We start from the raw sequence: 23,222 nt of genomic DNA on the forward strand, positions 1-23,222 counted from the left end.
CTTTTGAAAATTGTTAACATCATTTAGTTCAATGATACATGCATAGAAAATATTCCAAGAAATTGCACATACTAGTTTTCTCTTCCTCTGTAGCAATTTACCACAAACTTAGAGGCTTATACCAAAAGCAGTCATTATTTCACAGTTTCTGTAATCCAGTTGTCTGGCCATGGCTTAGCAAGGCTCTGATTAAGATGTTGGCCAGGGCAGGCATGTCATCTGAAGATTTCAATGAGTAAGAGTCTGCTTCCTTCTCACTCATGTTGTTTGCAAAATTTGTTTTATTGCTGCTGGAGGATTGAGGCCCCAACTTCTTTGTCGCTGTAGCCTACAGATAGCCTTCAACTCCTACATGCTTCTTCCATTTCTGGAAGCTACCTGCAATTCCTTGCCACATAGACTTCTCATCCTGGCCTTTAACATCTTTAAACCAACAAGGAGGATCTCTAGTCAGCACCTGAGAGCAAGACAGTTTTATCTAATATAACATAATCATGGGACTGATATCCCATCCCCTGTAAATTTACTCCATTAATCCAAAGCAAATCACAGGTCCTGCCTACACCCATGAGGATAGGACTACAGGAAGTTTTTAATCAGGAGGGAGTATTATGGGAAACAACATGGAACCTTTTCACCAGACTATAGAAATAATAAAAATCTAAAATTTTAAGTCAAATTTCAGGCAAGGAACAATAAGATGTGAGCTACTCTAGGCCTTTGAATCTTTGAGCCGCTTATATTTTCATAGTGAGGATTTTGGAACGTCATAGTTTATCCAAAAGCAGTTATTTAAGGAATAATAAAGGACAGTGTGTAAGTTTAGGTTAGTCTTACACATCCACTAAAATCAATTATCTGTCTCTATAAACAAACCAAAAAGAGGTAATGAGTAAAGGAAAGTATAAACATAATAGCTTTTCTTTTGTATGTGTGTGATAAAATTGGCACTCTTTTTTAAAAAAAAATTATCCGCAAACGCACTTTTTGAGAATGTGTGCCAAATGTGCTTTTTATTTTCTAATATGTTTATTTATGTTTATATATGTTTATTTATGTTATATACGTTTATTTCCAGGACTCTATGTTGCCAATATATATTTTTAATTTTCCCAATACAGCAGATTTAAATAGATTACTGATAAAAGTTAGAGATATTTATAAAATTAGCAAACCCATTTTAATTAAATCATTATAATAATGGAATCAATAGCCAATATAATGGTGGTCAGAACAGTATTTTACCTTTTAATATATAAAATGTAATGAATTACTAGTCAAAGGATGAAATGGTATTGTGTAGATATAATGAATAACACATTTTTATCTTTCAATGGTATCTGATTTTTAATTTAAAATGTGTTAAACTTATCCACACCAGCTGTATTAGTCTGTTCTTGCATTGCTAAAAAGAACTACCTGAGACCGGGTAATTTATAAAGAAAATAATTTAATTGGCCCACAGTTCTATAAGCTGTCCAGGAAACATGGCTGAGAAGGCTTCAGGAAACTTAACAATCACGCCAGAAAGTGAGGGGGCATGCACTTTACAAATACTGAGAAAATTGCTTCCATTTAGGAGGCGAACAAAAGATATCACTCACCACTACCTGAGGTAATTATCCAGGTCCTTGTTTCATGCTCTGACACTCTGTTGTGGTAGTCCCAGAGTTGCTACAAATTTCTTATGGTTCTGGGGGCGCGTGATTCTCACACCACTCTTTGCTCAATTAGAAAGACCACCCAATGAACAAAACAGGTCTCCAAAATACACCTTTGTTGCTTAGCTGACAATTGCTTATGACAATATGACAGATAATTAAATGATTAAGAGTATAAAAGGGGGAAATAAATGAAAATAAAACTATTGAGATTACAAAAATGCAGAGGAGACATTTTTTGAAGGGTTTTTTTGTGTCTCTATCTCCTTCAGTTCTGCTCTGATCTTAGTTATTTCTTGTCTTCTACTAGCTTTTGTATTTCTTTGATCCTGCTCTTCCACTTTTTTAAATTGTGACAATAGGGTGTTGATTTTAGATCTTTCCTCACATCTCATGTGGGCATTTAGTGCTAAGAATTTCCCTCTAGACATTGCTTTAAATGTGTCCCAGAGGTTCTGGTACATTATGTCTTCCTTCTCATTGGTTTCAAAGACCATCTTTATTTCTGCCTTCATTTCTTTATTTATTCAGTAGTCATTCAGGAGCACATTGTTGAGTTTACATGTAATTGTGCAGTTTTGAGGGAGTTTCTGAATCCTGAGTTCTAATTTCATTACACTGTGATCTGAGAGACTGGTTGTGATTTCCTTTCTTTGGCATCTGCTGAGGAGTGATTTACTTCCAATTATGTGGTTGATTTTAGAGTAAGTGTGATATTGTGCTGAGCAGAATGTATATTCTGTATATTTGGGGTGGAGAGTTCTGTAAATATCTGCTAGGTTCACTTGGTCCAGATCTGAGTTCAATTCCTGGACATCCTTGTTAATTTTCTATCTAGTTGATCTGTCTGATATTGATAGTGGAGTGTTAAAGTCTCCCACTATTATTGTCTGGGAGTCTAATTCTCTTCGTAAGTTATTAAGAACTAGCTTTATGTAGCTGGGTGCTTCTGTATTGGGTACACATATATTTAGCAGAGTTAGCTCTTCTTGCTGCATTGATCCTTTTACCATAATGTAATAATACTCTTCTCTGTCTCTTTTGATCTTTGTTCGTTTAAAGTCGGTTTTATCAGAGACTAGAATTGCCAACTCTGCTCTTTTATGCTCTCCATTTGCTTGGTGAATCTTCCTCCATCCCTTTATTTTGAGTCTATGTGTATTTTTGCATGTGAGATGGGTCTCCTGAATACAATTTCTTCATTGTGTCACTGACCTTTACCATTTGGTACATTTTTGCAGTGGCTGGTACTGGTTGTTCCTTTCCATGTTTAGTGCTTCCTTCAGCAGCTCTTGTAAGGTAGGCCTGGTGGTGACAAAATTTCTGAGCAATTGCTTGTCCATTAAGGATTTTATTTCTCCTTCACTTATGAAGCTTAGTTTGGCTGGATATGAAATTCTAGGTTAAAGGTTCTTTTCTTTAAGACTTTTGAATATTGGTCCCAACTCTCTTCTGACTTGCAGGCTTTCTGCCTAGAGATCCACTGTGAGTCTGATAGGTTTTCCTTTGTGGGCAACCTGACCTTTCTCTCTGGTTTCCCTTAACATTTTTTCCCTTCATTTCCAACCTGGTAAATCTGATGATTATGTGCCTTGGGGTTGCTCTTCTTGAGGAATATCTTTGTGGTTGTCTCTACATTTCCTAGAATTGAATATTGGCCTGCTTTGGTAGGTTGGGAAAGTCTCCTGGATAATACCCTCAAGAGTGTTTTACAGCTTGGATTCATTCTCCCTGTCACATCTGGGTACATTGATCAAACATAGATTAGGTCTTTTCACATAATCCCATATTTCTTGGAGTCCTTTGTTCATTTCTTCTCACTTTTTTTTCTCTCATCTTGCCTCCTCATTTTATTTCATTGAGTTGATCTTCAATCTCTGATATCCTTTCTTCTGCTTGGTCAATTTGGCTACCGAAACTTCTGTATGCTTTGCAACGTTCTTGTGCTGTGTTTTTCAACTTCATCAAGTCATTTATGTTCTTCTCTAAGTTGGTTATTCTAGTCAGCATTTCATCTAACCTTTTTTTCACGTTCTTAGTTTCTTTGCATTACATTTGAACATGTTCCTTTAGCTCAGAGAAGTTTATTATTACCTACCTTCTGAAGCCTGCTTCTGTCAATTCATCAAACTCACTCTCCATCCAGCTTTGTTCCCTTGCTAGTGAGGAGTTGTGTGATCTCTTGGAGGAGAAGAGGCAATCCAATTTTGAACTAGAGTTTTAAACCTTTAATATAAGATAAACTTTCCAAAATCAAATTACAAATTCAAAAAGTCAGTCTCTTTTCAAAATTATCTCCTTGAAGAACAAGAGAGACATATTAGGCTTCTTTGGCATGTTAAAATCATACAAAAAGCATTGCCAAATAAGAAATGGTGTTTAACTTTCTTTAGGTTATATTTGTGTTATTAACATATGTTAATTAAATTAAATGTGTTATTAATATGTGTTAATGAGTTTAAGTTTGTTAATGAGATTCATAAAACTGATATGTTTTCATATATGTTATCAGTAATAATTATGATTATTATGTTAAATGGTTGTATATCACAGGAATAAATTTTCTTTATAATTCTGTCTTTCATTATAGCTGTTCTAAGGCTTTTATCATCTACATTTATTATTTTACTTTTATTTTTCTCAAAAAGTGCTTATAATCAACCATCATCCAAAATTTGTTTCTTCTTCAAGGAAGCTAATGGACAGGATTCTGATAATTACTCTTGAATACAAGTTTCTGATAACTTGGGAAGCCATACCATTGGTCTAGGTATAAACTTCCAGAACTTTAATTAAAAAGAAGATGTGGTCATGAGAATTGCTAACTCAGCATCAAACAGAACAATTAATTATATGAAACTGACAGAGACTGAAATAATTTTTATGTCTTTTTTTTGTGTGAAACACTGCAGAATTTTGTGTTTTGTTTTTCAAAATCGAGAAAACATTTTTTGCCTTTTTAGCCATTGACAGCTTATAGCAATTGGATAATGTATTTGTGTGCATGTGTGTGTGTGTGTGTGTGTGTGTAAAATGGACATATTTACCTTTCTCAATACCATATTTTTTCAAAATTGAAAGCTATGTATAAGTATTACTGATTTATAATAATATAATTGTTTGCATATATTAAAAAATAATCTGTTTTATTTTGTAACATGACAAACTAAGATACACTGGTTATTCTACCAAGGCTTTGAGCAGAATGGAATATTTTTAGATATAACCAGATTGTTATTGAGTAATTGAGATTCATCCCATCAAAAATCTTTTGGAATGATAGACCTGGTACTTTGTATACATGGGTCCCTTAGAAGGTTACTGTTCTTTTTATAAGTAAAGAATGTCACTCTCTGAACATGCACAGGAACCTCAAGTTATTTTGGGACTTCTGGAAAAAAGGAATTAACCCAATTCATATGTGTATTGCAGACAATCTGATGGCAAATCCTGGCTTGGTTAGCCTGAAGGCTTTCAAAAGTCTAATCTGAATTTGCTTATGAAAGTCCTGGCAAAGCCAACTTAAAGAAGTCTACATGATTATTCACTATTCTTGTTCTATTTAATTTTTAAAATATTTCAGTGATGACTTGTACTAAGTGAATCAGTATTATTTAAATAAACAGGCAAACTACAATAAGCCTAAAACTATTTGCAAATAACTAAGTTCTACTAACATCTTGGTAAAATGGAGACCCTGAAAAAGGAAACGTTTCATTTCATATGAAAGCTATAGTACACCTGTTATTAGCTTTTAGCCTTAGTCATTATTTTTAAGATTTATAATTAACCTGCAACTTAAAACTAAATTCTGAATTACTTTCTAGCTACAGCAAGTCTCTGAAGATGAACTTGGATTTAGTTTTCTTCACAATATTTTTAGCTAACTCCCAAGTGGAATCAGTTTTTATTTGTTGTTCTGGCACACAAATTTTCTTTTTATAATCATTATGTTTACTAAATTTTTACTATATATATATATCTCTTGTCTTTCTTTTTCTGAGAAAACTAAATTCTACGTACTTGGAAGATTTGGCATGATTCAATAAGTAACAGCAACTCTAGATCAATGACTTTGACAGAACTGCCCAGGAATGAGCCTTACAGGTGACAAGGGGCACCTTCATATTTACATTTTGATCATCAATGCTTAAAAAGGAAAAAAATGAGAAAAGAAAGTCACTTTTATCTAAGGAATGCAAGTCCTTTTAACAATCAGCCCCAAAAAGACATTAAAATGAGATTTCAATCATACCCTACTCTCTGATTTCAGCTATGTATTCATATCCTGAACCTGCTTTCTGTTGCCACAAGTAGCTACAAATTGGCATAATATTGCCACACCAGACACTGTAACCCATACCCTGCAGCTTACTAATGTATAAATGTATGGCCAATCATGAATCAATGTTATTTTCATAAGCCAGTGAGAATTCCTGACAACTTTGTATCAGTCTACTCTCTGCCCCCTCCCCCAGTTTTGCCTTTAAAAATTCACATGTAACTGCTGTTAATTGAAGTGTATATTCAGGAAAATATAAATCTATGCTCCCAGGTTGCAAACTCAAGCTTTTCCCAAACTCACTACTTAACTTAATTTGGTCCAGCTTTTTGCTTTTAGGTTGATAGCAGATTACCAAATAAAGTACTTGAATAGAATTTGGGAGTTTAGTTTTATAAAAAACAAAGTATCTTTGTGCGATGTAATTTCATTCCTCTGGGTAAGACAACAGTGAAAACTGAGGGAAAACACAGTCATGTCTCCTGTCTCAAGAGATCTCACAGCTATTTGTTCATTTAGTGGAATATAAATGTTATATTTTATTGCCCCAATATATTCGAACTATTTTAAATTCAATATGTAATTAGTATCTAAACAAGTACTATGATAATTAAATTCTTTTTGTACAAAATATTTGAACTCCGGGAAGTGTTTTATACTTGCAGCTCATTCACTGAGGATTAGGCACATTTCAAGTGCTTAGAAGCCATGCATAGTTAATGGCTACTATACCAAAGAGCACAGGCCTAGTTTAGTAGAAGACAGCTGCATCCAGTGCCTTGGATATGGCCTTGTGAACTCTCCTCTATATTCTTGAGAAACATGAGAAGGAAAAAGGCAAATAATAATTTATAATTATTATAAAAACAGCTCAATCTCATAGACGTCCTGAATTGACTCAGAGAAGCTTAGGGGGCCCTGGACTATGCTTGGAGAAGCAATGCTGTGTTGAAAGGTGAATTCATACCTATCTTTTGCATTTCGAAAGTGTAATGAGTCTTTCTTTCCAACTTTCTTGCTCTTAATAGTGACAGACTATGGTATACTGAGCCCTTGTCCACCTTTCTTAGCCTCAGGAGATTCTCAGAAGAGGTTAGGATTGGGAGTGAGGTTGCACAGCTCTGTACTAGACATATCAAGGTTCCATTTAAACCTGGAATTTCAGAAAATCTTTTTGTCACGCTGCTGCCTCCTTTAGGTCTACATTGGATATGGTCATGTCTTCTTAATTACAATCCTTCAGAACTTGCCTGCATTTTGGTTTTTATCATTAGTCATTCTTAAGGCAGACTCATCCCCAACGCGTTTCTATTCATTTGCTTGACATGGGTAGTAACTCTGAACTTAAATTTATCCACAATTTGCAAGCTTGTAAAGAGAACACTATAGAAACGTGGATCAGGCAAATGAATAGAAATGGCAAACAAAGGAATAGAAATGGGTCATTTTCTGAAGAGTAAAACTTGCACCCTTCAAGTTAGTGTCCAAAGCTTCTTGTTTTAATCTCCCTATCTCTCATCTCCTACCAACTCCAGCCCAAGTAAACATTGAGGAATTTTTGAGGGCAGAGGTATTTGGTACTTTCGATACAGCATTCTTTTTTTTTTTTTTTTTTTTTTTTTTTTTTTTTTTTTTTTTTTGAGACAGAGTTTCGCTTCGCTCTTGTTACCCAGGCTGGAGTGCAATGGCGTGATCTCGGCTCACCGCAACCTCCGCCTCCCGGGTTCAGGCAATTCTCCTGCCTGAGCCTCCTGAGTAGCTGGGATTACAGGCACGAGCCACCATGCCCAGCTAATTTTTTGTATTTTTAGTAGAGACGGGGTTTCACCATATTGACCAGGATGGTCTCGATCTCTCGACCTCGTGATCCACCCGCCTCGGCCTCCCAAAGTGCTGGGATTACAGGCTTGAGCCACCGCGCCCGGCAGCATTCTCTTTACAAGCTTGCAAATTGTGGATAAACTTTAGGTTCAGAGGTACCTCAGCCTCTGAATTTTAAATTCTTCTAAGTCAAATATATTTTTAACTTTACTGCTTTTAACTAAGCATGCATTTGGTCCTAAATTTTCTGATTCCTTGTTGTCCTTTCTCTTTATGCATCTGTTGTACCAGGCCTGAACACAGATCATTGAGCATAGGTGTGCTCTATTTAAAACGAGTTTAAACAGAAAAACCAAAATAGATAATGGAAAAAGTTTTCGATAAAATTTACACTAACCACAGAAAAAGCCTAAATTAGTATCTCAGGGATTATCCCTCCATAGAAATAAATTTCACTGCAAGTTTTTCTATCATTTTCTTTCAAGAAATTTAAGGATCAAACAAGTGTCAGAAGAAATGGCTATAAATAAAAATAAATAAATGCTATTTTAAAGAAGATGTATTTATATAGATGCTGAATATCATTTTGGAAAGGAAAATAAAAATGTAAAATAAGAGTATTAATTCTCTCACACTTGTAATCCCAGCACTTTGGGAGGCTGAGGGGGGCAAATCACGGGTTCAGGAATTCGAGACCAGTCTGGCCAATATGGTGCAACCTCATCTCTAGTAAAAAAATGTAAAAATTAGCTGGGCATGGTGGTGCGTGCTGTAATCCCAGTTACTCAGAAGGCTGAAGCAGGAGAATCGCTCGAACCTTGGAGGCTGAGGTTGCGGTGAGCTGAGACTGCACCACTGCACTCCAGCCTGAGAGACAGACAGAGACTCTGTCTCAAAAAAAAAAAAAAAAAAAAAGAAAAAAAAGAAAAAAAAAGAGTATTATTTCTTCCTGTTAAAAATAAGGAAAGAGATGTCTGCTCTCCCTTTTTCTTAGATCGTTTACTTCATAAAGCTTGTAATTTTAAGCACTTTCTCTATTTTTGAGATGTATATAAATCTTTTTGTAAACTTCATGAGCCTTTTGCCAGTTTTCTGAAACATCTAGAAGACTTTTCTTTGAAATGTAAGCATAAAGGTAGATAGCACCCCCTCTTCAGTTTCTGTGTTAATGGGTGAATAACTTCGTAGATGAGAGCCTGGCTCCAAGCTGCAAAACTACATCCTTTAATGAAGGTATGAAAAGTTTCTTTCTTCCCATATAAAGCAAATTAATTACCATGAATGGTTATCCCAATAACCAGACAAACCTAGAATGAACTGAGTGTGACACACAGTGCTGTCAACGCCCTCTAATGGGGACTAGCTATTGTGGAGTATGAAAACACGTAAATATTCTACCAGCTTGGCTATACAAAACAGTGAGATTTCTTTCTGTCTTTGAAATCTCTGAGTGGGTACCTGTCGTACACATCGCATTCTGGTTTAAGGCTTATTCAACAATAAAAGTGTTTTCTTTTTCTACTATCTTAGTGGAGAAGATTTCTGGGTTGGAACACATTTTGTTTTAAATTATATTTCCCCATCACTTTGCCTTAAAAAATACTGAGAGATGGAGGGATGAAAGCTACACAAAGGCCAACATTGTTATAAATTATAGGTTAAAAAAAATACCATATTCAGTGCTATGTGTGGTTTGCACGCTGCCTGGCCTGTAGGCAGCACTGATAGGAATCGAAAGTAAGGCCAAACCCCCTGCTGTGTGATGCTCCATTCACAGAGGTGGCCACAGTGATGGTCTGTAGAAAGGGAGAAAATGGTCCCAGCTCTGGATGAAGGCATGGAGAGTGAGTGAGAATACTAGGAACATTATATCATAATGTGATCATTATAAAACTGAACTGATTCCCAGAAAAAATGGGCAAATAGGGAACTCTCAAGTGAAATCCAACCACATAGCTTTCCTAATTGAAGCTAGAACCATGTACACTGTTCCTAATAGAATAAAGTTAGCACATCTTTGTGAGAGGGACCAATCTTAACATTTGAGAATTTGTGTCAAGTCTAGATAGTGGGAGAGTGAATTAATATCTCTATTAAGATTCTGAATAATCATCCTAAACAATCCTCCTCTCACAGACTGCATGTTTTTGTCCCCCAAATTTTTATCATTAGTCCCTTACCCCAAAGGTGATGGTACTCAGAGATTGGGTTTTAGGAGGTAATTTGGTTGTAAGGGGGCACCCCTCATGATGTAATTACAGCCCTTATGAGAGGCTTGAGAGACCTTGCTTCCTCTCTTTCTGCTCTCCACCAGGACACAGTGAGAAGGTGAAAATACTGTCACCTGTAAATCCAAAAGAGGGTCTTTACCTGAACCTGATTATTCTGGCATGCTGATCTTAGGCTTTCAGTCTCCAGATTTGTGAAAAATATGTTTTTTATTTTTAAGTCACTTGGTCTATAGTAACTTGTGATAGCAGTCAAAGCTAAGACACCTTCCAGTTGAAACAATTAAATTGCCATATTGCTGTATACATAACTATGCACACACACACACACACACACACACACACACACACACACACAGCTTAAATCAAGAATAAATCACAAATATAAATAATTTGAGGATCAAATTTAAACTGAAAACAAGAACCATGGAGCTCTCACAGTGTAGCTAACTTCCAACCTGTTTTCTTTTCTATTTTTATTTTATTTTTATTTTTTGATATGGAGATTCGTTATTTTTGCCTAGGCTGGAGTGCAGTGGCACAATCTCAGCTCACTGCAACGGCACAATCTCAGCTCACTGCAACCTACACCTCCCACATTCAAGTAATTCTTCTAGCCTCAGCTTCCTAGGGAGCTGGGATTATAGGTGTGTACCACCCGACCTGGGTAATTTCTATATTTTTAGTAGAGACAGGGTTTCACCATGTTGGACAGGTTGATCACAAACTCCTGACCTCAAGTGATCTGCCCACCATAGCCTCCCGAAGTACTGAGATTACAGGTGTGAGTCACCAGATACTACCCCAGTCTGTTTTTTAACTGAAACCTAGAGACCAGAAACTATTATTCAATGACAGCACAGGCTTGTGGAATAGGAGGTAAACTCAGTAGTAAAGGAGATGAGAAAATTTGTAAGAAGTCTTTGCATGAAGCTGAGGACAGAAAGAAAGTTTATGGTACTTGTGCCATTCAATTCTCCCACTTCAATATAACCAATTTAGAAATCAGCAATCAAATATACTGTAAATCATACTTATTTGATAACTAATACATACTACCAAATAAAAGGCAGGTCACAGAAGAAGTTATAACATGTAATAGAAATATTTAAACTGAATAATAATCAAAAGCTTACCTAGCTTTGGGGAGATTATATTAACTGGCAACTAGGAGAAATTTAGCATTTTATGTATGCTTAGAAAAATTTACAGTGAAAAATAAATGAGGCAAATATCCAACAAAAGAGACTAAAAGGCAGTAGAACATATTTAAAAGTAGAAAGAAGAAAATTACAGAGATAGGAATGAAAATTAATGAAAAAAAAAACTTTCATTATAAAAATCCCAAACACCAAAATTTCTTTATTTGACAGAACCAGCAAATAAAACACAATGCTGGTAGAGCAACCAGGAAAAAAAAAAGCAAAAATAGACAATAAGATTTAAGAATGTCTTAGAATTACACATATTAAAAATTTATATATACAATTTTATGTCAATGTATTTATTCAAGAAAGTTAATTAAAATATTCTCAAAAAGAGAAACAGAGGGAATGGTTTCCAACTAACCAATCTAACAAACTTAGATGTACAAATTAAAAAGGCCAAAAAAAAATGAAAATTATCCTTCTATCTTATTCTGAGCTAGACTTAGATGGGAAGTTTGATTTTTAAAACAAAGATAATATATATAGATCAGTATGAGATCTAAGACTAAATAAGCTTCAAGCACTTCAGAACATAGCATAATAGAACAGAAGCCATATTTTGAGAATAGGTGTTTTAGAACAAAAGGTATCTAATAGCAATAGCTATTAAAAAAACAGAAATACTGGTTGTGGGAAATCCTCTGAAAGTATATAAACAAGGGTTTTCAACCTGGCTTTGCTGATTGAGTCATCCTTCTGGAAGGTTTTTTGGTGTCACACCAGAATTTTAGAACCCAGGTATGAATGACTTTAGAAAGGTTAAGCACTCCTTCCTACTGGAAGTCACCATTGCATGTGCATTCATTCATTCATTCATTCATCCATTCATTTATTCACTTATTCATTGAAAATAAATGTAACATTAATCTACAGTCTTATCAGATGTTAAGTGTACACATGCTGTTGTTAAATATAAGCATAGCATTGTTTCATGTGGTAGATCTCTAGAATATATTATTTATTTTATTTTATGTTTTAAACTTTTGTCGTAAGCTCAGAGTACACATGCAGGTTTGTTACATAGATAAACTTGTGCTATGAGGGATTTTTGTACAGATTATTTCATCACCCAAGTATTAAGCCTTAAAATCCATTAATTATTTTTTTATGATTTTCTCCCTCCTCCCACCCTTCAGTGGTAGAAACATGCTGCCTGTGGATCAGCACCCCAATTCAAGCAGAAGAAAACCCACAGGTGCTTAGCGATAAAGTTACAATCATTGACAGTTAAGAGAAAATATAGGCTGCAGCCTTGAATGGCCACAATCCCTCTTTAATGATTTAGTCTTCTTTTTGGAACTGGTTAGCTCCATTATTAAGCCCCCTCTTTGTCATGTGTTTTATATTAATGTTTCAACCTCATCTGCTCATTACTATAACTCAAATTGTTTCCTCTCACCTAGAAGCAATCCAACTACAAATGGTGCTGCAGACCAAACCACATATCGACCTTGGTTTGGTCTTTCTTCTGAGGACTCTTAGATTGTCCCCAGGAGGAGCCATAGCTGTTGTCCCCAACGTGACACCCCTTCTCAGCAGGAAGTAGCCAGAAAGAGTCATTGCCAAACATCCAGTAATAGCAGTTAGAGTTACTACTCCTGAGGGGGGAATGATATAGGAGTTAAGAAGAAATCCCTTAGGCAGATAGTAAGGGTGTGGGAGTTCTCAGTAAGGTTTTTATTTTTATTGAGAAGAAGCCTCAAATCATTTCCTAACAAAGAGCAGCAGCCTGTAAAGTTGAGCTGAAGACATAGACAAGCAAGCTGGGAGTTTTCACAGGTGAATGCCAGCAGGAACTAGGGACTAGACATGTTTCTACCAGCCACATGTACAGTAAAAAGCAGCCAAGATTGCACTGGCCAAAGGGTGAATTTATTTGCATAATAAGATTACGGTGGGGTGACCAGCCTTCCCCACCTCTATGTAAATGTTACACCTGATCAAAACAATCTGTGAGCCCTACATAAATCAGACACTGCCTCCTCAAACTGGACTATAAAATCTGGTGCATCCAATGCCAGCTGGTCTTTTCCACTTGGTAGACTTCTCTCTCTCTCTCTTAATAAAGAGATCCGTTTTCTTTCTCTTTTCTTTTGTCTATTAAATCTTTGCTCCTAAACTCCTAGTGTGTGTCTGTGTCCTAAATTTTCCTAGTGCTAGATGATGAACGCCGGTTATATACCCCAAGCAGTGTAGCTGCTTTAGCCACTTTAATTGTATGTATGTGGACTTATTTCTGGGTTGTCTCTTCTGTTCCGTTGGTCTGTATATGTGTTTTTGTACCAGTACTATGCCTTTTTGGTTACTGTATCCCTGTAGCATACTTTGAAGTTAGGCAGCATGATGCCTCCTGCTTTGTTCTTTTTGCTTAGAATTACCTTCACTATTTGGGCTTTTTTTTTGTTTCAGATGAATTTTAAAATAACCTTTTCTAGTTCTATGTAGAATCTCAGTGGTAGTTTAACAGGAATAGCATTGAATGTATAATTTGCTATTGGCAGTATGACTATTTTAACAATATTGATTTTTTAATTTATCCCTGAGCATAGAATGTCCATTTGTTTATGTCATATATGATTTCTTTATGTAGCGTTTTGTATTTTTCTTTGTAAAGATTTTTCATCTCCCTAGTTTGCTGCATTCATAGGTATTTAATTTTTTTTGTGGTAATTGTTAAGGAGGTAAGTTCCTGATTTGACTCTTGGCTTGATTGTGGTTATTGTATAGGGATGTTTGTAATTTTTGCACATAAATTTTGTGTCCTGGGGCTATGCTTAAGTTGTTTATCAGCTGAAGGTCGTTTGGCCTGAGGCTCTCAGATTATCTAGGTATAGGATCATGTTGCCTGCAGACAAGGATAGTTTGACTTCCTCTCTTCCCAATTTGATAGCTTTTATTTCTTTCTCTTGCCTAACTGCCCTGGCCAGGATTTCCAATACTATGTTAAATAGGAATGATGACAGAAGGCATCCTTGTCTGATGCTGCTTTTCAAGGAAAATGCTTTCAGCTTTTGCTCATTCAGTATTATGTTGGCTGTGGGTTGTCATAGATGGCTCTTACTATTTTGAGGTATGTTCCTTTAATATCTAGTGTGCTGAGAGTTTTTAACATGAATGGATGTTGGATGTTATCAAAAGCTTTTTCATCAATTGAGATAATCATGTAGTTTTTTCCTTGGTTCTGTTTATGTGATGAATCACATTGAATAATTTACATATGTTGAATCAACCTTGCATCCCAGGGATAAAGCTTACCTCATCATTGTGGATGAGTTTTTTGATGTGCTGCTGGATTTGGCTTGCCTGTAGTTTGTTGGTTGGGGAGCTGTGCAACAATATCCTTCAAGGGTATTAGCCTAATGTTTTCTTCTTTTTTTTGTTTCTCTGGCATGTTTTGGTATTATGTTGATGCTTACCTCATAAAACTAGTTAGAGAGGAGTCTCTCCTCCTTCAATATTTTGAAATAGTTTCAGCAATAATCGTACCAGCCAGCTCTTCTTTATACATTTGGTAGAATTCAGTTGCAAATGTGTCTGGTCCTGTTCTTTTTTAAATTGGTAGAGTATTCATTACTGCTCATATCAGAACCATTAGTCGTCTGTTCAGGGATTCAATTTCTTCCTGTTTAAGTCTTGGTAGGGTATATGTGTCCAGGAATTTCTCTATTACTTTTATATTTTTTAGTTTATGTACATAGAGGTGCCCACGATATTCTCTGATGGTTGTTTGTATTTCTGTGGAGTCACTGGTAATATCCTCCCTTGTGATTTCTCACTGAGTTTATTTTAGTCTTCTCTTTCTTCTTTATTAATCTCGCCAATGGTGTATCTATTTTATTAATTTTAAAAACAGCTCCTGGAATTAAAATTTTGCCAAGGTTCAACATAAGTCAAGTGCTGTGGGTGTAAGTATGAAAGATGAAAGCTGCCATCTTTAAAGTTTATAGTACCTATCACAGGGAAATATTCAATTGATATTAAAAGCAGTCTAGTAGCCATTCAGTGTCTCCAATAGCTATTGCTACACATTATTAATAATGTTCTATATTCACATTTGGGTATTTAATTTTTAATTATTAGAATTATATAACATATATGAAGTAATTTTTAAGAAGTCTATTCAAAATAATTCAGTTAAACGTATTCTAACTAATATTTTCCTTAATAGGATCTATATATTTTAAAAATGGAGTCCAGCTTTATAGATGTTATTATATATTTTGTCTTATTTTTCATAAATAGGATCATTTTGTATGTTTTGTTTAGGAATTCTTTTTTCCACATTTAAAATTTTTTAAAAAAATTTATGCCATTATATACACATCTTCTTTATTCTTTGTAATTTCTGCACAAATTCCATAGAAGGTTTACCATGATTTATGTAATCCTTTTAATATTAATAGTTATTTGTTTCCATCTATTTATATTTACAAGCAAAGTTAAATAAAAGCTTTTGTCTGTCTCTTTATGTCAACCTGCAAATATTTCTCCAGGACAGTTTAAAAAAGGAGGAATTTTAGTTTAAGTATAATTTTACTTTTATCAAATGTCTCTTTTGATTAAATTTTAATTTTTTAGCAGGATTTGTCTTGGTCCGTCTGTTTTTAGAAGTTGTTGTTGTTGAGAGTTTTGAGACATTGTCCTTTAATACTAGTGAATAAATAATTTAGACTGTAAAACATGTACTTTACAATGCATATTTTGAAGTCACTTGCCCAACACCAATTATTTCCTAAAATAGAAGCCTAGCTGCAGAAAGATATAAATTAATGGAGCTTATTATATGTCAGTAACATATTAAAATAGTTTAATGTATGAGCCAGAAATTGCCTTATTTGTACATTTGAAAATCAGATTCCAGCTACTTACAAGTATCTGATCCATTCAAATCCACCCTTTTCCCACTGATAAGATTTAGGACAAGATATGATGCAGCTTCATGATAAACATTTTGAGGTTGATTGATGATCAAAAAAGAGGCAATAATCTCTAAATTTTATAATTTTCCATTCTGCTCAAAACAGGTCTCATGGCAAGGCATCTTCTGATTTAGTTCTTTGAGTAAATCCCCAGGCCCTTAAGCTCAGCAAGAATATTGTATTCCACACAGTCTTATCAACTCAATAAATTAAGAGCTCTGCTCCATAGTTTTGTTTATTTCCACTAAGAGAGGGCTTCTGGTCATGGTAATAAGAAACAGAATCATTTGTCAAATATCTGTGGCCCTGGCTTTATGTGAACGAAGTCACTATCACTAAACCAAATAAAAGGATGTGTGGTTCGTTTTTGGGCAGCAGAAGCACACAGGCAAATATAATACAAAGTTCACAGATAAAAAAGGAAGGTCCTCCAAATAGTGACTTTGAAATAATTCTTAACCTTGGATATATCTTAAAATCACCTGCAAAACCATTTCAAAATATTGATTCTCAGGTCTCAATCTGACCATGTGAATCAGAATTTCTAGCAGTAGGTCCCAGGTATTGCTGTATTTTAGGATTATCGGGATGATTCTAGCACACAGCTGGGTTGCCAGTCCCTATCAGTTTTCGAATAAAGAACAAGCTGCTAGGCTTGGGAAACTCTTAAAATAGATATCAAATAATTATGGCTTTCCATGATGCAAAAAATTTACTGTATTTCTCTTTGGGAAAAATGTGGCCTTTATTACTGTGCTTGTGTGCTCCTCTTCTCCATGTAAGATAATAGATTTTTGCAATTTTCTCATACACTAGCATTCTGAGTTCACACCAAGATTGTCAATATATAATTTCTGAAGACAAGATTTCTAGTTTTGTCCTGGAAACAAATGCTAGGGGACAGATTCTCCTTCTTCAACATCTTTTCATTTGTAGAGGGGAAAAAGTAGGAGCAGACCAGCTTGACTCATCCCCATAATAATATGGTAGCTCTATAATTAATGACAAAATTAATCAGAATAATGGCAATTTTTTGCCATAATGAATGCCATGGAGTCTGTTTACATGTATTTGCTTATCTGTGGATGTGGCTTTCTTTACTTAGGATTGTCTAGTATGTAAAACTGGCCAACTTATGTTCTTTAGTCACTTATCAACATTTTGAATTGAAGATAACACTCTGTCCTCTAGCGTATTTTCATTCGTTTTCATCAATGTCTGTATTTACATTTTAATATTTTTGTACCTTTAATACAATTTGGGAAACGAGACATAAAACACAGAATTTACTGTCTTGAAAACCTTATTTAATTTTATTAAATTGATTTTCGTGTCCTTTGTAGGGACATGGATGAACCTGGAAACCATCATTCTCAGCAAACTGACACAAGAACAGAAAATCAAACACTGCATGTTCTCATTCATAGGAGGGTGTTGAACAATGACAACACATGGACACAGGGAGGGGAGCATCACACAATGGGGTCTGTTGGGGGGAAATATGGGGAGGGACAGGTGGGGGTGGGGAGTTGGGGAGAGATGACATGGGGAGAAATGTCCCACACAGGTGATAGGGAGGAAGGCAGCAAAGCACATTGCCGTGTATGCACCTATGCAACAATCTTGCATGTTCTTCACATATACCCCCAAATCTAAAATGCAATAAAATATATATACAAATAAATAAACTAAAATATATATATATATATTATTAAATATATATTAATGCAGTGCAAATGATACTTAATTTTATTTCATACTAGGATTTTAGCTGTTTTCATTTAATTTCTCAGTTATTTTCTAAAACTTCTAACATAAAACCATGGCAGAAGTATTTACAGACCTGCAGCAAAAACACTTAACAATGAAACATTGAAACCATTCCTGTTAATAAATTGCCTCAGCATCCCAAAGTTCTGGAATTATAGGGGTGAGTCACTATACCCAGTCAACGAATATTTTGAATACTATAGTGGTAGTTCTAGTAATTTAATTAATATGGAAAAACAAGATATTTAATTGTATAATCATAATTCAAAATTGAAGAAAATAGAAATAAAATAATAAATTAGTAAGAATGTATTACAGTGTAAATTTTGTATGTATACAAAATATCAGTTCCATTTGTATGCTTTAACAAGTTTGAAAATGAAAACATAAAACATACTTAAATTAATCTTGATAGTATAAAGTATATAAAAATAAATCTACATAAAAATTGTTAATGCATTTATGAAAATATTTATACCATTCTATTTAAAAACCTGAATGAAGATTAAAAATGAAAATAAATCAAAATTCTGAATCTCAATCTGTAACTTTAGATATAGCATTAACATGCAATCTTTATGCATATTTTAATTGTCTTGAGAGTCTTTATAATCTGACAATTTTTAATCAAAGAAAGTTCAAAAATATCCATTTCTAGATTATAAATATAAAGATGTCTAAAAATGTAGTAAGATTTTAATATTAATATTGAAGACATAATTAAATATGGCATCAAAGCAGGGATTAGAGGCTTGAACATAGTACAGAATCAACAGTCCAGAGACAAACTTAGTATATTTAAATTTGACTAGATTCTGTTTCAGTTATTGCTGTGTTCAAACCCACTCCAATATTTGGTGACTTAAACCAGTATCTCCAATAGGTTGGTCTTGTTCCGGTTCACTTGGTACACTGCAGTCGGTTAGAAAATATTATCTAACTCGTTACTTATGACATACTGTGGCATATCACTGAGGAAATCATAGTTTTTCAAAAAACTGGTGAAACAATTGATTATTACTTCGGAGAAGAAAGGCTAAACAATTCAACTATATTAAATTCTAGAACTTTGGTTCTAGATCCAGAATGGGGCACCGTAATGAGACTTGAAAAAGAATATGCAATAGAATATGGAAGTTATTTTAACTCATATGATGTGACAATATATAAGTTACTTGAATGTAAACAAAAATGTTATACATCATTAAGAAACAAAAAGATACTAACAGAAATTTCACACACAAAAAAATGAAAAACAAATGGTCCATTAATTTACAAATGAACGAACACCTTTACTAGAAACCATGGAAATAAATATCAAAACTATAATGGCACTCATTTTATTACTCACAGAATAGAAAAATGTCAGAAATTACCATATGTTAACCAAAATATGAAACAAAAAGTGGCAAGCTCATGCTAAGTCTGTTTGTTTGTAAATGAAATGATTTATTAGGCACCATTTGATTTTTGGCCAGATCTTTTAAAAAGAGTTAAAGATATACACTGGATTTAATTTTTATTTCGAAGCTGAGTTCTAATGGCATTTATTGTTCAAAGGCAGGTCTGCCCTGCATTTTTCCTTAGTTGCTTATTCTGAACATGAATGTCCTTGACTCACTGCACTTTCTTTATTCTCTTTGATGTCTTCATGAAAATCGAACCATTTTTTTTCCTCTGCATTCATCCCTTTCTTATAAAATTTGGTCAAATGTAGCTAACTAAACCAAGACATACCATACCACTAACTGTCTTATTTCCAAACTCTGTTACTTATACTAGATATTCAGACATATATTATCTGCCTTTCAAATTATTTTCACCAAATAATTTGCCACTGCATTACGTGGATTTTCATCTTTTCAACTTTTAATAACACCTTCCACATTGCTCATTTATATTAATCTACACACACACACACATGTATGCTGTGTGGTAAACACACATAAGAAAAAAATTTAAAGAAAAAAGGAGGATAATAAATTTTTAAAAGTAATTAATTCTATGGAGAAACAAATGGTGATGCTAATAAGAAAAACAGTGTGCTTCTAGGATATGTGATAAATTGTTTTCTTCACCTGGTTGTTAAGTACATTCATTCACAGTCTTATTCTATATTTCAAATTTACCAGATGATTTTCAAGCACATTTTATATATGTACTGTGATACTTTTCTAGTTAAAAAATATTAGGTGTACTGATTAGACAGACCAGCCAGCTATCATTGCTCAGAGAGGTTCACTTAAATATTATTAATGTTGGGGTGTGTTACATGTAAGGTAACTCTTCAGGAATGGTTACTATTAGAGAATAATCAAAAACTGAACTCTATTTGTAGAATACCAAAGCAAAATAAAGAATCATTGGCTACAATTAGAAGATTAGTAGATATTGGTGTCTGAATGTTAACTGACAGAGAAATTTGGAAATAGAAAACTCATTATACTAGAAAAATATAAAGTCACTTCAGAATTCTACCTTGTACTTTTATTGAAATTACTATTAATGGCTAATAAAATTGTTGGCTGAGTACAATATAATACAAAATAATATGACTATTTTATATTATAGTTTATTTATCATTAAATATATATGAACAGACTCACACAAATGCACCTACTCGTGTTTATCAAGCAACTGGATAAGTCAGTGGCAGGTTTTATATGCTATTGTATTTTTCTTTTTCACCGTATTATCATCAGACTTGAAACGCAAAGATATATGAAAGAGACACAGCTTGGATTATTTATTATTTATTACTAGATTTTGTTTCTGTATTAGTTGAATTCTTATAAATGCTGCAAATGTCTACTGATAGGAAATGATTCAATTGTCCATAAAATAAACTTCTAGTATTTGAGTAGTTGAGTTACAATGTTGTTGTGAGTGCATGCTTCTTTCAAAAGCACTATCACTATCCAGATAAGAGAGTGAAGAAAGCTGGGAATACAAAGGTAATTCTAAAAATATTCCAAGAACAGGTAAGTCAGGAACTACTCTCAATCTATAATTAATCACATAAAAATAATTAGTCTCAAAGCTATGAATAAAAATTTGTTCTGTCAAAATCAGTTCTTCTTTATTTAAAGTACAACAGCTGTATTAAGTTGTATCAAATATATAACATTTTCTTTATTCTTTTACATAAATATTTTAAAGATTTAGAAAGATTATTTGTTTTGATAGAAAAAAAGAGACAAATGGTCATTCAGGCATAATAAAAAGAGGATTACTTCTTTCTCCACGTGGTCTTAGTCGTATAAGAAAAATGACATATTTTGATTGGTTCTGATTCATATCAGTGAAAATATCAGCGGTAAGATAGCACTAAAAGAAGCAAAATTTAAAAGACAGAGAATAACAAATATTGGGGGGGATTTGGAGCAATTGGAATCACCAAATATTGCTGGTATTGCTAGTAGAAGTATAAACTGGAATGATTACTTTGAAAAACGGTTTGCTTTTATCTATTAAAGCTGAAAACACAGATTTTCTAGGTATAGCTAGAAACATCTTTTCTAGGTATATGCTTAACATAATGAGTGTATGAGCACACTCATTTGCACACACATATACATGTACAATAATGTTCATAAAGCATTAATTATTATAGTTTGAAACTGGAAACAACTTAATGTTTATCATTAATGAAACAGAAAAAAATTAATAATATCAGAATCATGAAATGTGGCCCTGAGTAAAGGTAAATAATATGGCTTGACAAAAAATCATAGGTAACTTCCTAAAACAATGCTGACCAACACAATAGAAGCCAAGAGTATTAGTCAGGGTTCTCCAGATGGACAGAAATAATAGGATATATGTGTATGTGAAAGAGAGTTTATTAAGAAGAATTGACTCCCATGAAAACAAGGTGAAGTCCCACGATAGGCCATTTGCAAGCTGAGTTGGAAGGAAGCCAGCAGTTGCTGAGAGTCTAAAGGACTCAAAAGTAGGGAGGCAACAGTGCAGCTTTCACTCCGAAGCTGAAGGTACAAGAGCCTCCAGCAAACCACTGGTTTAAGTCCAAGAGTCCAAAGGCCGAAGAACCTGGAGTCTGATGTCCAAGCGCAGGAAGCATCCAGAATGGGAGAAAGGTGAAAGGCAGAAGACTCAGCAAGTCAGCTTATCCCACCTTCTGCCTGCTTTGTTCTAACCAAGTTGGCAGCCAGTTGGAGGGTGCCCACCCACATTGTGGTTGGGTCTTCCTCTCCCAGTTTGCTGACGCAAATGTTAATCTATACTGGCAACACCCTCAAAGACACAGCCAGAAATAATACTTTACTAGCTATCCAGGCATCCTTCAAACCAATCAAGTTGACACCTAATATTAACCATCACTCCGGGTAATGAAAATGCATTATATAATTTCATATAATGTGACTTCAAAAAAACAAAAGCAAACCGTTCTAATTTGTTATAAGTCAGGGTAGCAGTTAACATCAAGAAAGAGACTAGGGGTTGAGAGGCAAAAGAGGCAATCTTCTATTTCTTGACTTAATTATCAAATACATGGTAATTTGTGATATTTCATAGAACTGAACATTTACTGTTTATATATGTATTATTCTTCAATAAACTTTGGTTTTGTCATGTGTTTTTGTGTTGTCAGCATTAGATAAATTATCATTAGTATCATTTTCTGGTCATTTGAACCAAAACTTTAAGCCTGTAACACTTTTCTATAATGCCACTGATTATCTGGAAGTATTTATTTTATTTTATTTTATTTTATTTTATTTTTTTAAAGTTCAGCTTTTTATCGAACACATTATAAAAGATGTTTAGTCAAAAAGACCAAAGCCCATATCATCATCAGACTCCTCGGATTCTTCTTTCTTTGCTTCCACTTTTCTTCTCAGCTGGAGCAGCAGCAGTGGAAGGGGCAGGACCGCCTGCTGGTGCAGCACTAGCTGCTGGAACACGCCCACCAGCCCCGACATTGCAGATGAGGCTCCCAATGTGGACGTTGGCCAGGGCCTTTGCAAACAAGCCAGGCGAAAAAGGTTCAACATTTACACCGGCTGCTTTAACAAGGGCATTGATCTTACCCTCCGTGACGGTCACCTCATCGTCGTGCAGAATGAGGGCCGAGTAGATGCAGGCGAGCTCAGAGACGGAGGCCATGGTGCGGGTGAGTGTGGGGCTAGCGCTGCCCGACGCGGTGCTAGTCGCTGGATGAAGTGAGGGCCTCACCCCAACGCGGCCTTAGCCTCCTTGGAAGAACCGAGCACCTTGGTGGCAGCTGAGGAAAGGGTATTTTTTTGTTTTCTTAACATCACGTAAAAAAGACGATATATTAGTTTTAAAAAACAAGATAATAGGTAGGATGG

At 34.6% G+C, this 23,222-nt stretch overlaps 1 pseudogene; it reads right to left on the reverse strand.

Annotated features, from left to right (window-relative positions):
• Window positions 1-22,670: 22,670 nt before the first annotated feature.
• On the reverse strand, window positions 22,671-23,022 carry LOC104652685 (large ribosomal subunit protein P1 pseudogene; annotated as a pseudogene).
• Between the last annotated feature and the right edge of the window lie 200 nt (window positions 23,023-23,222).

The sequence above is a fragment of the Saimiri boliviensis genome, chromosome 1 (genome assembly GCF_048565385.1).
Source record: "Saimiri boliviensis isolate mSaiBol1 chromosome 1, mSaiBol1.pri, whole genome shotgun sequence".
Classification (NCBI taxonomy): domain Eukaryota; kingdom Metazoa; phylum Chordata; class Mammalia; order Primates; family Cebidae; genus Saimiri; species Saimiri boliviensis.